At 34.4% G+C, this 16,124-nt stretch overlaps 1 pseudogene; it reads left to right on the top strand.

Annotated features, from left to right (window-relative positions):
* The first annotated feature begins 12,790 nt into the window (after positions 1-12,790).
* LOC149202658 (mechanosensitive ion channel protein 10-like) lies at positions 12,791-15,086 on the top strand (annotated as a pseudogene).
* The last annotated feature ends 1,038 nt before the right edge of the window (positions 15,087-16,124 follow it).

The following is a 16,124-nucleotide window of genomic DNA, read 5'->3' as shown; positions in this document are numbered from 1 at the left end:
GTGGATGTTCGCCCATCTAGGATGGCTCCTACTTGAGATAATGGGAGATCTGGGAACTCATATCTTGCAAAAAGACTTGACAGGTTCTTTATACATGACTGCTTGATGGTCCGCCTTGGGCTTCCATCATCTTTCATTATAAATAGTTTTATCTCTGATCACAGGCCTATCTCTCTCCAATGGATATCTCAACGTCGCAGACAGGGGTATCCTTTCAAGTTTAACAGAGTATGGTTGGAGGATGCTGAGTTCAACAAAATGGTACGAGAACCCTGGTCTCCTATTCCATTGCATGATCATTCCTCTCATACTTTGTCCTTCCTAAATCATCTTGGATCCCTCAGAAAGAGAGTAAAAAGATTGGCAACATAAAAAGAAGTTATCAAACAGGAAAGTTCTACATGAAATAAATAAGGAGCTTGATAGGATGGCAGGGAAAATGGCTATAAGCAATATTTCATGGGACATGCACTCCCGGATCAAAGAATTAGAAAGAAAATCAAAACGATTTGGTTAAAAGAGGGTGATAGAAACACGAAGTTTTTTCACAGGTGTGCGAGACAAATTCTATATGTGAGATAAAAGACGCGAAGGGCAACATGCTACTGACTTAGGAATTAATCACAAAAGAGGCAGTTAACTATTTTTAGAATTCTTACAAAAGGAATGGGGACTGCAGGATTGAGGATATTCTCTGAGGTATAGACCCCTTTCCTTCCATGTTTGACGCAAATCAAAATGAACTATTATATGCTAATGTGACTAAGGAGGACCTCTTGGCAGTAATGAAGTCATTTAAAAAGGATAAAAGCCCAGGGCCTTATGGCTGGACGATCGACTTTCTCATTATTATTTTTTTTATCTTTTAAAAAATGACCTTTTGGGTATGCTAGAGGAATCTAGGATTTCAGGAAAAATAATCCTATTATCTCATCAACTTTCATTGCCTTAATCCCAAAAAAGAAGGATGCAATCTCTTTCTCTGATTTTCGTCCCATTTCTTTATGCAACACCATATTCAAAATAATTTCCAAAATCAATTTAGGAAGGATTAGAGACATATTATCAAGCTACTTGACCCAGGAACAGCATGGTTTTCTCAAGGGGAGGAACATACTCGAAGCTATTGCAATCACACAAGAATGTCTGCACTCTATGCACATAAAAAAATTGAGGCTGCAATCCTGAAAATTGATCTTAAGAAGGCCTACGATTGCCTTGATTGGGGATTTCTAAGATGTCTACTTATCAAAATTGGTCTTAATAATTAGTGTACAAACTGGATAATGGCTTGTGTGGAAAACGTTAAATATGTCATTCTTGTCAACGGATCCCCATCCCCTTTTTTCTCAACTGCCAGGGGCCTGAGACAGGGATGCTCTCTTTCTCCCCTTCTGTTCATATTGGTTATGGACTCTTTAAGTCTCCATATTAAAAGAGATGTCAGTGAAGGAAGATGTCGTCCTCTAAAAATCAGCAGGGGAATCTTTTTCTCTCATAACTTATATGTAGATGACATATCGATTTTTGCTATGCTTTGTCGGAATTCTTAGATCTGTCTGCATGGAATATTGGAGAGATTTCAAAGAGCTACAGGTTTAATTATCAATGGAGGTAAGTCTTCCTTTTTCCATGGTGATGTGAATATGGGAAATATTGAATATCTTGTCCAGCTGTTCAATATTGAAGCGAACCCGTTTAGTGATGGCATGAAATATTTGGGTTATCACCTTAAACCATCGGGATATACAGTCATACACTGGATGTGGATCTATGATCGGTATTTCAGGAGGATAGCAAGATGGGAATTTAAATGTCTATCAATGGCTGGAAGGATGATTCTAACTCAATCAGTGCTGGCACAGCTAATGGTTTATTGGGCCCACTTATTTATTAATCCAGCAAGTATAATTCATAAACTGAACAGATTAACAACAAATTTTATTTAGGGGGGAAGCAATGAAAGAAGGAAATTTCACCTCTCCAAGCTATCAAAACTAACGCTTCCAAAGATGTTGGGGGGTTGGGTTATCATGAATATCTAGATGTTTGGTTTGGCTATGCCATGCAAATCGATCTGGATGGGGCTATTTGGGGATAGTCTGTGGAGCAGAGCCATAAAAATGAAGTATATGGGCAACAGAGATATCTCCTATTGGTTCAGAAAAAGTTCGATTGGATCTTCTCATGGAACTGCTATCTAGAGAAGCTTCCGTAAGATTGAGCAGTTTTTCCTCAATAATCTAGTGTGGAGCTTTCAAACAGGAAACAACATTATTATTGGGCAGGATCCTATTGCGGGTGGTAATGGCAACATATCTCTCGATCAGCAGCTACTTCAGTTTCTTCATCGTAAAGGTATCTTCTTCTGGGGGCAGGTCATTGATATGTGGCAAGGTCCCTTCCCCATATGGAAAAATGCCTCTGCACTAGGCCTAAATGGTCTTCTTGCTCAACAGTGGAATCAGCTAATCTGGTCAATGCGGAATAGGGGTATATGTAAATCTGAATCGGAAGATTATCTTATCTGGAAGGGGGCCAAGGGTAAGCTGAATGTCTATGTGAAAGATATTTATTTAACACTTCTAAAAACTCATATTTCTCTTCCTGCAATCATTTTCCCCATTTCCTTTTGGAAATCTGGCACTCCATATAAGATTATCATATTTGCTTGGCTAGTTTTTCATAATGAAAATCTAACATGGGACAACCTACAAAAGAGGAATTGGCATGGTCCAGCGATCTGCTTAAATTGCAAAGCGAAGGGAGAAAACAATCTTCACATTTTCTTAAAATGTGTTCACTCCTAGGAGCTATGGAGGAACCTAGCCACTTACTTTGGCTTCATATATATATTTCATCCAACAATAAATGATGCATTAATCTAGTGGAGTAATCCGAAAGAGATTTGGCGGCCTGTTCCTTTAATTGTTTTATGGTCTATCTGGAAATGGAGGAATAAGTCTCTATTTCAAAACGGCAAGGATAGTTATAAATCTGTCTTTGAAAACATCATCTCTCAGTACCACTCTATTTCTCCTTACATCTCACAGCAGAAGAAAGCTAAGGCTAAGGAACATTCTTATTCTCCTTGTCCGACGGACATTCCTAGAGCTTATTTTGATGGGGCTGCTCAAAATGGAATATGTGCTTGTGGAGTCTACATTGTCACAAAGGAGGATCAGCATATTGCCATATATTGGAATGGGGGTGAAGGATCAAACAACAAGGCGGAAGCTATGGCACTAACAGGGCTTCTTCAAATCAGTATCTTCTTAAATATTGAATCCCTGCAGATCTATGGCGATTCCAAAATCATTATAGATCATGTTAATGCCAAGCTTTCCATAAAAAATCACTATCTATCTGGATGGATGAACAAAATTGAGTCCCTATGGAAAACAAGAAAGGATTATACTATAAAACATGTGAACAGGTCTCATAATTCACAAGCAGACGAACTATCAAAGAAAGGTCTCCAATCACAAGTTGGTAAATGGGAAATGACTATTACAGTGAGGGAAGTAAGGTACCAAATTCAGAGTTTCATACTTCCGAGTACATAACTCTCTCTTCCTTTCATCTGGCCCTGATATGTACCATTCCCCTGTTTTTTGTTTTTCTCTATCACTCAAACTCCTTCTGTTTTGTAAGTATTGCCCCATTTTGCATACTATCATATTTCCAGATTTCTCATGACTACAGTCTGCATGGTTAAGTTGTCTTCCTGTACTAAGTAGGTTATTTCTACATTTCGAGCTGTTTGCACTAGCTCTATACTTTCTGCTATGTAATATGGATATACCAATATAATAGAATACTGCTTTTTTCCTGACTGGTAAAAAAAAAAAGTTCCTTGTTGGGGTTTGGTTGCCGCTGGAGTGGACCCGTATGGTTTTAATTAAAACAAACAGACCAGCAAAACAGGGCAATTACTGCAAAACAGGGCAAAAGAGAAAAGAGGGCCGGCCGGCAACCGAAAAAAGAAATGTCGAAGGGAGGACTACCATCCACAACACTGAGCCACAAGTAAAAACAAAACAAACAACAAAAGAGAAAAAAAATCAAAAATAAAAAATCCAGTCACTTCTTTTCATTGCATGAGTTCCAGTTTTCCCGCTCTCTGCATCACTTGAAAAAGAAGAAACCCATTCCAATCAAAGATGAAATGAAATATAAACGTAAAAAAGAGCCGAACTATAACATATAACAACATAAATAAAACCATACAGAGTTACGCAGCGTTTATAAAATTTACATCTATAAGTTACTAATGTCTATTCCTATTCACACTGGGAGTGGTGAGATGCCAACATTACAAATAAATGATACCGACAAATCAATAATACGCTCTTGAATCGACTCTTTTGTGACATACAGACCAACCTGTGCTTAAAATGAGGAAAAACATCTTTTTATTGATTCATCCAAATGGGATGAAACTATTCGTACCTCTTTATTTGCCGCCACTGCACCCAATTTTTTTTTTACGTTCTGAGCATTTCACAGATGGTAGCATAACCATTTTATGTCCTGCGAAAATGTGTAAACTCAAACATTAGGGGGAGACTTAAAAAACATTGATAAAGTGTTTATACCAGAAAATACTAAGGAATATGCATTGAAACAAGAGAGGCCGAATACAATTTATATGCTGTTCGCAATTTCTTGGATGATTGAAATTTTATGGCAGCAGAGTAATACCGTGTAAGTATAAAGGACGATATAAAATCATGGAATTGAATTTACCGATAATTTCAGCGCCCTGCTTCCACAAAATCCAATTATTAAGGCTGGTGAAGTGGAAACTATAGCGTGAACAAGTATACATACCATTGCAGCACGTCCACCGAGATAAAGATGTTATGCAGATCCACATGCTTACATCGAACGGGTGACGCTGGCTTTTGCTTTTTCACCTACGCACATTGTACGGTTTATATTAAGAGCTTTTACAAATATACATACCATTGCACCAAGTTCACCGAGATAAAGATGTTATGCAGATCCACATGCTTACATCGAACGGCTGACGATGGGTTTTGCTTTTTCACCTACCCACTTTGTACGGTTTATATTAAGAGCTTTTTTGTTGTCTTAAATACATCACTCCTCTTTTTGTTTTATTAATCCTGAAATAGTAAGTAACCGCTCCACTCCTCTTTTTGCTTTTTTCTAAACCTGAAATAGCCACCGCTGAAAAAACCAAACCGAATACTTGAATCATTCTATTGGCAATTTTAAATGACGTTGGGAGGGTTGGAATTCTGAATTGGCAATTTTAAATGATGTTGGGAGGGTTGGAATTCTGAATTGGATAGACCGGGATGGTTGGAATGAGTACATCTTTAATTTATTAGAATTAGAATTTTATATTTAAAATTAAAATTATAGTTTAAATATTATTGAAAATAAATAAATTTAAGTTAAATAAAGTTTTTGGGTAGAAATTACATAAAAGAAAAATAAATAAATTTGAAGTTAAATAAAGTTTTTGGGTATAAATTATATAAAAGAAATTTTGGTGTAGGCGTTTTGAACGAATAAGTGGTTCATCATCAGGCCAGATAAAGAGGTAAACCATGGTAAAAGCTTAAATAGAGAACAATGTAGAGACATAATTTGAATTTATTACTTGATTAAAGAATATTTATTTTTTTAGTAGTTTTATAATAAGTATTATGAGATGAAATAAGTAATACTCATTTTCTTTTTATTGTTTATTAAAGGTTTTATTGTGTGGAGAAGATTGTGTTGTGTTGTTTTACTTTCTTCATTTCTTTTTATAAAACATCTATGAGATAGAAACAACAATCAAATATGCTCTTCTTGTAATGTTTTAGAATAAATTTGATGACTCTAAAATCTTCAAAATGATTCAACCTACATAAAAAAAAGGACCATATTCTCTCACATGGCAAGATCTCTAGGTTCAACAATTTATAGTCTCCTATACATGGTTAGCAATGACAAAGGATCTTTTCTAGAGAAAAAATGCTATTTGTTTATATGCAAGTGGCTTTTGGGTTTTAGATGGTGTTTAGATTATTTATAAAATTATTGTTTCCAAAAATACATTTTACAACATAATATAAGGGAAATATGTAATTCTTTCTATGCTCAATTTTAAATTATAACATATCTTAAAATAAATTAAAAACATATAATAAAAAACAAAAATAAATATATTAATAAATTGTTAATATCACAATTTAGTATAAAGAAGATCATTCTTTTCAAACTCAATATAAAATTAACATGTAATTTTTAAAAAAATATTAATAACAAAAAATTAATGAATAAAATACTTCATTATCCATAACTTATATATATATATATATAAAATTTTGAAATACATTATTATTTATATAAATAAAATAACATTAATATAAATTATAATATCAATCATGTTGTAATATTAAATTGGTAATATCAATCATATTGTAATATTGAAAACCATTTCAATGTTATTTATATAATTAAAATAATGTAAACAATAATATTAATGGTATCTTTTGTATTTAGAATTTCACATCAAACTTACCAATCATAATTACTATTAAAAACCGATAAAATATTAAAAACTGATAAAATAATATAAACAAAAGTGTTGAAAGCATGAATGTCTGGTTCTATTTCTAAGTCTAATCTAATATATTATACAAATGATAGGGAAAACATTAAGCTAATATTTAAAAAATAAAAATAAAAAACTATATTAATATTTAAAAAATAAAAATAAAAAACTATATTTTTATTTATTAATAGAGTCTAAATTTGTAAAACAAATAATATACAAAAATATATTGATATAAAAAAAAAAAATCAACTCTAATTATACTTTTGTATTCAAATTTTGACTTAAAACACTCAAATAATTATAAATATACAAAATATTAACAAAACCTAACACAGTCATAACTTAACTATCCACACCCATTATGGTAGAGTGAAGCATGCGCCCTGGATGTTGTGTTTTCTAACCTATTTATATTATAAAATGATATGCAAAGAAATTATATGAATATTCGCAACAACAAAAAAAACCTTAAAACGCTGCCTGCCTCAAAGTGAAGGCGGAGAAGAAATGAAATGAATTCGCCCTTAGTTCGGCTGGCATAGAAGTGGAAGCTGAATTTGCCATTAAATTGATTAATTCATCCATTGTGAGTGCAGTACGAATAATAGCACTGCGCTGTCATTGAGTACAAATGTTATTGCAGTACAGAATCAATTCAGTATATATTGAAGGGAAAACATATTTATATTAAATTTAAACCAATTCAATAAATAAAATGATAACCTGAGTAGAGTTCAGTGTTGGCTTTAGTTGCTGCTGGAGTGGACCCCGCATGTATGGTTACAAAGAAGGTAGCGTTTAATTAAAACAAACAGCAAAAACAGGCAACTGTCGCAAAAATGAGCAAAAGAGAAAACAGGGCCGGCCGGCAACGAAAAAAAATTAAAAATAAACCGAAAAGAGGACTACCATTCACAACACTCAACCACAAGGAAAAACAAAATATTCAACCAACAGAAACAAAATTTCCAAAAAAACCCACCTAAATCCTGTCCCTTCTTTTCATTGCATGAGCTCCAGTTTTGCTGCTTTCTCTGCATCACTTGAAAAAGAGGAAACCCATTCGAATCAGATCAATTGAACCTTAAGCGTAAAAGAGAGCCGAACTATACAATTACTTGTTATTAAAATATAACACCATAAATAAAACCATACAGAGTTCTGCGAGCGTTTGTAAAATTTACATCCATAAATTCTAATGTCTATTTCTATTCAAATTGGAAGAGGTGAGATGCCAATATTACAAATAAATGATACTCTCTTTGAATCGATTCTTTTGTGACGTACAGATTGAAAACCTGCACATAAAATCAGGAAAAATATTTTTTACTAATTCATCCAAATGGGATAGAACTACTCATACCTTATTATCTGCCGCCACCACTACTCGAACAACAAAAAAATCAACCTCCTGAGCATTTCACAGATCGTAGCATAATAATTTTATGTCCTGCGAAAATTTATAAACTCAAACATTAGGGGAAAACTTAAAAAACATTGATTAAGTGTTGATACAAGAAAATACAAAAATTGGTAACTCAGGGGGAAAATGAGGAATATGCATTGAAACGAGAGAAAGAAGAGAGGTCGAATACAATAAGCTGTTCGGAATTTCTGAGATGATAGAAATTCATGGTAGCAGAGTACATACCGTGTAAGTACAAAGCACGATATGAAATCATGGAATTGAATTTACAGGCAATTTCAGCGCCCTGCTTCCAGAAAATCCAATTATTAGGGCTGCAGAAGTGGAAATTACAACGTGAACAAAAATACAGACCATTGCAGCACTTCCGCCGAAATAAAGATGTTATGCAGATCCAGATGACATGATATTATACTAGTCGCATGCCTACATCGAACGGTTAACGCTGGATTTTGCTTTTTCAGCTACCCACATCTAACGGCTTATATTAACAGCTTTTTTGTTTTCTTGAATGTATCAAGCTGCCCACTATTCTTTTTGCTTTCTTGAATGTATCAAGCTGCCCACTATTCTTTTTGCTTCTTTTTGCTTTTTGTTATCCTGAAATAGTAAGTAACCGTTCAAGGCTCAGCTCCCCATATGCCATCATGACAAAACCAAACCAACATAGAATACTCAAAATTTAGATCGATTTGAATGGGATGTATTTCAAAATGATCATTTTACTCGAATCATTAATTTGCAACGACAGATTTATATAATTCGAAACCATGATGGTATATGGAGATTCAAGGGCGGTTATAGATTGCGTTTAAGGTTTATTTTTTTGTTGGCCAAGCTTATAAATTGGATGAAGATAATTTTTCTAATTATATATGATTTTCGGGACTTGTCATTTTCACATATATACCTTAACAAAATTTAGTTGTTGAAAATGATTCAAAAAACTCGAGGGGCATATATTTACATCATAAGGTGTTTTTAGAAGAACTTCCCTCCTACCCACTTGTCATCACTCTGTGTCGTTCGATTATATGTTAGGCGATTGGAGAATGTTCAATCCTTGGATCGAAGGTAGCTAGAAGCAAGGTTTATTAAACCCTAACCACCTACATGAAAAACATGCGAAGATGACAATAACACACAAAAATAGACGAAGATGAAATTGAATTGGGAACTAAGAATTCTAGGAGCCCAGAAAAACAGAGATTAGCATAAGAAGAAGCATAGATAACGAGGAACACACTTCCTATGTTGTCTAGATCGATGTAATCAAAACTAAAATCAAGATTTGTCGAAGCTCGACAGAGTCCGTTGAATGTTGTCGAAGGGAGCACCAATCAATTCTTGAAAAGATCGCCCAACAAAGCTTCTTCCCCTTCGTTGTGTTTTTGGGAATGTTGATTTCGAGTTTGACAGTGGATCGCTTAGAGCATCACATGGTCTTGGGTTGGAGATTTGGAAATGGTGTTTGATGGTATTGGTTGTCTTATGTGGGAGATTGATTTTCACGTTGGTTTATTAGTATTCTTGTCTTCATGGTCGAAATAAACTTCATTATCAGGAAGATGGTTCTTTACTTTGTTTATGGAGTCAGAAAGAGCGCGCATAATTGTATTTGGCTCGCTCTGGATGATCCCCAGGTTCAGCACTCCACCAAGAGCCATTAGGTGTTGGCCTATGTGACCAAGCTATTGTCTGTCTTGATATTGGTATTTTCAGAGTCTTTAAGAAAAATTGAGGGATTTTATGTTAACCCTTGCTTTGTCGTGCAAACCCTAACTTGTAATTTATACTTTTTATGTAGGGTTATTCTAGCTGTCAGGTATGCCACTATTCTTTCGACCCCAAAACTGCTATAAACCAGTTGCACCAAATTGCCAATGTGATTGTCATTGTAGTCATGATAATTGTCATTTTACTTGTTCCAAGGATTGCCACATCCCATGCCATTTTGCTAGTATCATCTCAGCTAGTATTAACAGGGTTCATATTCGAGAATACCTGCAAAACAATCTTTGAAGTAATTGTGTTTGTGTTCATTATGCGTCCCTTTGATGTTGGTGACCGATGTGTTGTTGGTGGTGTTCAAGTAAGGGAAGAAAGTTGAAATCCTACTTATGTATGCTTCTCTTTCTTATAAGCTCCCAAATTTTGCGCAACATGGGTTTCTTTTTCTTGATTGTTGATGAGATCTCAATATGATCTGTTGCACCAAATTACCAATGCGATTGTCATTGTAGTAATGATAATTGTCATTTTACTTATTCCAGGAATTTCCACGTCCCATGTCATTTTGCTAGTGTCATCTCAACTGGTATTAGCATGCTTCATATGCGAGAATACCTGCAAAATAATCTTTGAAGAAATTGTGTTTGTGTTCGTTATGCATCCCTTTGATGTTGGTGATCGATGCATTGTTGATGGTGTTCAGGTAAGGGACGAAGGTTGAAACCCTCCTTATGTATGCTTCTTTTATAAGCTCCCCAATTTTGCACAACACGGGTTTATTTTTCTTGATTGTTGATGAGATCTCAATATGAACTATCTCCTTTGACTTCACGATTTTTGTCTAATCCAAGTCTTCCGAATGCATTGGTGATGACAGTTTCACATTCGATGCATCCCCAAAAGATTTAGATGGTGAGTGTTGCACAAAGAAGTGGATTTGTTAGTTATCTTTCCACTAATTTCTCCATTGTCAGATATCGTTACTGTAGCATCCTTCTTCCAGTACTCTGCCTCTTCCTTTGACTTCTTCAAATCTATTTCCAAGGCCAGTTTGGTTATTTGAACAAACTCTAACTTCTTAGAAGATTGATCTTCAATTTTCCTACTCTTCTCAAGATCTGAGTTCACCACATTTAACTTCTACGGGGCTTCCTTTTCCCTATTATTATCATCCTCCACCTAGGCAAGGACTTATGTTATTCTTTTACTTGCATGTTCTTCATCCTCTTGTGCTTTCTTCTGTAGAAAATCATGCTCTTCTTTTGTAATTGACACTGAATTGTCATCTAATTTCTTAGATGAAGCTCGTTTTCTTTGTCTAGAAGAGCATATTTGATTATAGAAATTTCCATCTTAGCACTATATGCATCTTCTTTTGTTGCAACGATCTTAGTGTTAGCTTCTTCGAGGGAATTTAATAATTTAGTTACATTTTCTTTGGCTATGTTAGCCTCAATTTCAACACATCATATAACTTCAACTGAAAGATCCTTGAAATTGGCCAATTCTTTCTTCAACAATTGAACTTCTTGATTAGCCTTAGTTGCCATTGCAGATGCTTCTTTGGCTTCTGATTCTCGTTTTGTAGCAATGGCTGCCTTTTCATCCTCAACCGTTGACCATGATGCATATGTCGAATCGAGGGCCTCTTTTAGAGAACATATCTTTGCAAACAGTTCCTTTGCCTTTTTGGCATTGGCCTTTGAAGTATTAGCATCATTCTCGCCTTGTTTGGCCACAATGTACTTGGACTCCATCGCAATGGAGAGGTATTTATTGACCCGCTAAAGCTCTTGAGTTGCAGATTGCAAGGAAACCAAATCAAAAGCATGTTGTCTCTACACAACTTCAAGTTCAGATTGTCGGGCCTCATCCCTCTTCTGAGTCGCCTCAATGGTGTCCTTCTCCAGCTCTCGTCCTGAAAATTCTTACTCTCCAATTCTCTCTTCTCAACCACCAGAGACTCACTCAATCTCACATTGGCTTCATCAAATGCCCTCTTACTCTCTTCCAACTCTTTAAGTGCCCTAGACTTAGCTTCCTATTGTTCCTTAACACTCTTCAAATTCTCCTAATCTTGATTCAATAGTTGTTGAATATTGGGTCCTATGGTGACTCATTTCGGCCATTTACATTTTACACATACCATGAACAAAGTTGCCCCATAATGAAATCCACATTCACCCTATGAAACCCAACCATCACAGGAACTTAAAGAGGCAAGCAAACAAGCAGTTTGAGAATTAAAATTTATGTTTATTACCTCAGGTAATGTGCTCTTGGGAGATCTTTGGTTTGGTATTTTAGAGGGGACCTTGTCCAACGAAATCCTACCAGTCTGTACTAGAATTGTGTCTGACTCTGTATTCCCAAAACCTCGGTTTGCTTACTATGTCTAGGAGTACCAAGAGACATCTTGTGAGGCATATATGTCGAACCAAATCTATTACAAAACATTCAAATCAATAAATAAGTGTACACATTCTCTAATAACCATAATACATAATGGCATTCAAACTACAACCCAAGATAAAAAAATGCATTCAACGCAGAACCTAAAAGCATAAATGTAACCAACAATAATTCCTAGATGTAGAAATGGATCCAACAACACTACGCAAATGCAGAAATGAATACAACAAAAACTAACCAAATATGAAAAAGAGGATTTAACAGAGAAGCCAAAAAACATATATATTCCAATATAATCCTAAATTTTAACTTAAATTAGAGATGTTTTCATGGTATGAGACCAAATGGTATGAGATCGTGGTTTGTTTCCGAAATGTGCATTAAGAGAATTTTATTTTACACTTGTTAGTTAATTAAGGGTAGTGTTATTTTTTATTTAGATTGTGGATTTAGTCAGCTTTTATAGGCAACTATGCTTACCGCTTTTGTGATTTGAACGAAAATAAGGATGAAATCTGAAAATTTTGATATAGAAGATTGACAAGTAAAATCTGAAAATTTTGATATAGAAGATTGACAAGTATTGTTGGCAAACTTCCAATGTCCAGGACCTGATTCCAACACCCTTATTCTAGTGGGGCATGGAAATAAAAAATAACCATTTAAACAACAAGACTGGTTGCTTTAAGGTAAGTTTTGGTTTGTTTAATTCAATGATTTTGTTCTTGTTTCATAAGACCACCCAAAAATGTGAAGCCTACCGGTCTCTAAAGAACTGCTAGGTTAAAACTAATGCCTAACTCCATCTAATTGTGGGTTATTTTTTATGTTTGAAACTGAGTATTCAATATATGTTTCTCTTATTTATTTTCCAGGAAAATGCATCATCGTAGGTCCTACTATGGTCTCTTTGATCCTATTTTGTTGGGGCATTATCAATTATAGACTTAATTTAGAAAATTAATTGCTTGGATAACATTTTCCTTAAGGGAGTGATAGCAAATATTGCATGTTGCAACTACTAAGCATCGTTATACAATCACATTCAGTTTCTCTAAAATTGGTGGTTTTGATTTGAAATGATCTACTATTGGAAACTTTTGAGAGGAATAATAATAAATTAGCTTTGTATGGTATTTTAAGTGGCTACAACATTTGTTCCATAAGAATAGCAATAAAACTTCAAATAATCAACATAATCTAGATCAAAGCATAAATTCTAACAGTAGCAAATAAATCATTCAACAATTAAAACATCATGGTGATACTAAGATAACAAATGAACTACAAGCAATAGCTGCAGTACAAAGCATGTTCAAAAATGTTACTAAGCCAAGGGCCAAGTTAGTATATACATCATAGTTTTTCTTCATCTTGCATGATCTATTTGGTGTTTTGTTGTTGGGTACTAAAAAAATTGGTTTCTTTCTAATGGGATTCCATATTTTATAGGTATACAGAGGAAGAAGACCTTCTGAGGTTCTTGAAAAAGAATGAGGCGGAACCAATATTTCCCCAATTTGAAGGAGCAATTGAGGCTGGGTGATATGCATTTTTAACTCTGATCCTTAATTCCTATACTTTTCTCCATTGTAATGTATGCTTCCAAGAATTGGATGCTCTCGGCATTGCCAAATGATTCTGGCATTATCCTTCCCTAGAGTTCCTTAAAAAAAAAAAAAAAAAAACTAGATTAAAGATATAAATGAGTTTGTTGTTTTACATTTAGAATTATGGGATTTCTACCATGTCAACATGTTTTAGATCTCTTATAATTGGGATTTTATTTTAGGGGAATGTTTATCTAGAAAGGAAATCATTGGCCCATTCTTTCAATGACACCAAAAATGTTGTAAAATAGCTACACCAAATTACCAATGCGATTGTCACTATAGTCATGATAATTATCATTTCACTTGTTCAGGGGATTGCCATATCCCATGTAATTTTGTTGGTATCATCTCAACTAATATTAGCAGGCTTCATATTAGGGAACACTTGAAAAACAATCTTTGAAGCAATTGTGTTTGTGTTCATTATGCATCCCTTTGATGTTAGTGACCGATGCATTGTTGATGGTGTTAAGGAAAGGGAAGAACGCTAAGAGTAGCCAACATCTTCATTGTTTAGTTTGCCACAATAATTTATTCTTTATGGTCATGTTTTAGAGGAACTCATCTTGCCCAATTTGGTTTCTGGTACTGAGTACTCTATTTTGTTGCAAATGATTATAGAAGAAATGAACATTCTTGCAACAATTTTATCCAAACTCAGAACTAGTTACAAAACCCATTAGCAATTTTTATCAAAGTCCAGAGATGAGTGATTCTGTGGAGTTCATTGTGGATGCTTCCACCTCAATTGAAAATATTGGTGCACTCAAGCAGAGGATAGCAAAGTAATTAATTTTATCCTTCATTTCTTTGCATTTTAATTGTTGGTACTCTAGGTTCGCATACCCAACTGATTTGATTTAGTGAAATAGATCAAATGGTTGGGTTGTTGTGCTCATCATAGTTCTCTCTAAAACTTGATAGCGTTACGAAGTTAATGGTATGTTCAATCAATCCAATTCATGGCACCTGATTGAAACATATAACTTTCGCAGTATGGACTTGCAAATTATCTTTAGTAATATAATTATTTTTCTCTGTCCTCCTCCTCCGCATATATCTCAAAAGAAAGCCACAACACTAACATCCAAAGCATATCATGGTGGTGCTAGATATACAAAACCTTAGTATAATGAAAATGGTGTGTATACCCAACACACCATAAACCATCAGAACATGGGTGAGAAACGAATCAAAGATCTGAGCTTGTATTAGAGATGGAGAATTTTTTTAAGGAAAATGACATTAAGTACCATTGTTTCCCTAGGAAATCCATATCAAGTTTGTTGGCTCAGCCACAAATCAAATTCCACTGCAATGCTGACATCTAAAAGTTTGGAAAGTTAATTATCACATCCCTATTTTGGGGTTCTATGATCTACCATTTATTTTTATCCCCTGTATTGAAATTATAGGTCATACAATTTATTGTATCCAAGCAGTTAATGGCATTTCCCAACAATAATTGAAGATCTGTGAGTAGTAATGCTACCTATGTGTGAAAATGCAAATTTAATTGGACTATAGTTTCTTTGGATTTCAATACCCAAGCAATTTGAACATGTTCCTTGCTTGCTGGTCCACTTAGAACTATATTAGAGTTCTCTTCCTTTGGAAGATTTCTTAGTAATGTTTTTCAAAGTGTATGTGAAGTCCAAGAATGCCTCAATTTTATCATGTTTCATCGTTTTCTAACATGAGATTTGATGTATATAAAATGGGATTGTTAAATGAGTTCCATATGATTTTTTTTATCTTCAGAGGAAGGGATTTAAGATAACGTATGTGCATTTTAAGTCATTTTTTATATCAATTCCAGAATATTGTCATAATTATGTTTTTGTTATCAAACATATAGAATTTTTCGAGTGGTGTTCTATGTGCGCTAAAATAGTTGTGAGGTCCAACACTATGTATGGGGTTTTGTTTTCAAGGTATGTTTGTCTAGAGTAAGGAATATTTGAAAAGTTTTCTACAGTAGGCAAAAGATCAAGTTGTTGTACTTTCTATTGGTCATGTCTCTCTTTAAAAAAAATCTAGAAAGAAAGAAGGCAGGTAGGTGGATTTCTTTGAGTAGCACACTAGCAACTAGAAATCGAGCTTATGATTTGGAATCCTGGAGGTAATTTTATATAGAATATTTTTCATTATTTCTTCTAAGATCAATTGGTTCCAGAGTTGATGAAGATATATGTGTGTCGTACGTTGCTCGAGCTTTAAAAAATGTCATCACACATCTACTAACCAGTGTGATGCTTCACATTTTATTATGTATTTTAAACTAGCAAAGGACAAACATTTGATAACAGTCAATAAATATTTTCCAATATGTTATTCACATAAGTTAAGCTATAATGACCAC

The sequence above is a fragment of the Pinus tabuliformis genome, chromosome 2_1, assembly GCF_031772625.1.
Source record: "Pinus tabuliformis cultivar Carrire ecotype Pingquan chromosome 2_1, CPIR1, whole genome shotgun sequence".
NCBI classification, from domain to species: domain Eukaryota; kingdom Viridiplantae; phylum Streptophyta; class Pinopsida; order Pinales; family Pinaceae; genus Pinus; species Pinus tabuliformis.
The sequence above is the reverse complement of the archived record's forward strand: the minus strand, read 5'-3'. Positions and strand labels throughout refer to the sequence as shown.